The sequence below is a fragment of the Vigna radiata genome, chromosome 10, assembly GCF_000741045.1.
Source record: "Vigna radiata var. radiata cultivar VC1973A chromosome 10, Vradiata_ver6, whole genome shotgun sequence".
Classification (NCBI taxonomy): domain Eukaryota; kingdom Viridiplantae; phylum Streptophyta; class Magnoliopsida; order Fabales; family Fabaceae; genus Vigna; species Vigna radiata.
Genome location: NC_028360.1, coordinates 1207558 through 1209824, shown reverse-complemented (window position 1 = coordinate 1209824; position 2267 = coordinate 1207558).

Sequence of the window (2267 nt, the reverse complement as noted above, 5' to 3'; positions counted from 1 at the left end):
GATTATTGCTTCATGATAATCGATTATTCTAGAATAAAAAACATGTGATAATCGATTATAGCTTAACCATAATCGATTATATCAGTAGAAATTACAATGTTTAACATTTTCCTACTACATTCAAAATCTACAAGTTGCTTTTTAAATATTTTCCTACTACATCCAAAATCTATAAGTTGCAGCATCATTAAAACACATCTTCAGGTTTTACCAATACTCCTTATTGGTAACAATCTCCCCCTTTTTGATGATGATAAAAAACTCTCTTTTAAAAGCAACTCAGGTTTACCTGCAACACATATAAACTAATGGACAACCACAGAGTTAGTAGTACCTGTACAAATAAAAAATATTTCTTCACCTAATCGTCCTTTATATTTCTTCTCCCCCTTTTTTATCATAAGCAAAAAGAATAATGTAAAAACCTCCCCCTTAATATGAGCTCCCCCTAAAAAATGAAATATATGCACAAAATTAACATACAAGCTCATTATATTAAGAACAGAAAGGAATTACAGGAAATTCATAAAGATAAAAAACTAAATACCACAAAGAAAATAACATAACAATCAAACTTAGGGGCCTAAAAAAAACTAGAATTCAGGACTAGGGGATCTTTCAGTAGGTGGGATATTGAGATGATCCTCAATGTTATGTAGTCGAACATCAAACTCAAGAAATTGATCAACTAAGTACTCATCAAGAGATTTTTGCCACTCATGAATGTCATCAAAATGAGTTTTTTGTGCTATACTCATATCCTCCAACTGTTTAGATAACCGTGCAAAGTGTTCTTCCATAGAAGTTGAGGAAGAGGAGGGTATGTTAGAAGGTCCAACATCAGATGGAGCAGCAACATTTACTGGGTCAGCCATATGAGTGTCCATGTCATCATCTTCATCTTCATCTGGATGGTAATCATCTTTGTGAATAAGAACTCTTTCTCTGGTAATGAATCCCATCTGACGAAAAGTAGTATCTCCAATTTCTGATCCCACAGCTTCAATAGCTTGAATAAGTTCTCCTTCAACAGGTACACCTTTGTATTCTAAAATCCTAGAAATAAGAAGAGCATAAGGAAATTGATATGAATGGGATTTCTTGGCTTTTACCATTGTGTCAGCAATGAGAGCAGACCAGTCAATGTGTATGTGATTTAGAATCCCATACAAAAGAAGTAAATCCTGCTCAGAGCATTGAGCATGGTTGGTTGCTCTAGGACATAAAATCCAGACAATCAAGTAGTGGATCATCCTTTCTTCAACTTTGAAAGCCCCAACCAGTAATTGCCTTCTATTGTCGTTCAGGATGATGCGGGAAGGATTGGAAAGTCACCATCCTGTTAAAATCTTCAAGTCCTAAATGGACTTTGATAGCATCATCCCAGATGGGGAGTTGAGCAAGATTGGTCCAAACGTCATCATCTAAAATGATGCGTACGCCGTTGACCTTAGTAGATATTATCCCATCTCGATAGCGTAAGTTGAAGTAGAAGACTCTTATAAGATCAGGATAAATGCACCCTTTTTGTTCCAACAGATGCGTTAACCCTGCTCAACAAAAGTGTTTGGAAATTGAAAGCCATAGAAGCGGAAAAAATCAAGACGGATATACTTTACCGCCATGATTTTCCTTTGTTGCCAAGAGTTAACAAAGTCTGCATGTTTCCCTTGATCTGAAATCCATCCATCTATATTTGCAAGACGTGGTTGAGAAGAGGAGGAAGCTCCAGCTGTCTTGTGACGATGCCTTCTTGGTTCAGCCATGGAGGAAGATTGGGAAAATGAAATTTTAAGATGGTTAGGAAAAATGAAGAGATTTGAGCTTTGGATTTGTTTTCAGTAGTATTTTGGTGCAAAGGAGTGTCTAATAATCGATTATGGGGGGCTATTTATAAGAAAAATGGAGAAACTAGCCGTTTATAGCCGTTATGGGACGCTCCAACGGCTCTACTTTTGAAACTATCAGCGCGATAATCGATTATGGGTCGTGATAATCGATTATCTGTTCAATTAATTACTGCCCAGAATTGCATGATAATCGATTATGCCTGATGATAATCGATTATCTGCTCAAAATTTTCCAGAATTGATATTTATGAATGAATAATCGATTATGACCTTGTGATAATCGATTATGAAGCGTTAAGTTTACGAAAATGCAAAAGTTTGCATAGACTTTGATCCTAAGATAAGTCTAACACTCCTAATTCTCTTCTAAGCTCAAAGAATCTATCTTTAGGTAGAGCTTTGGTGAAAATATCAACT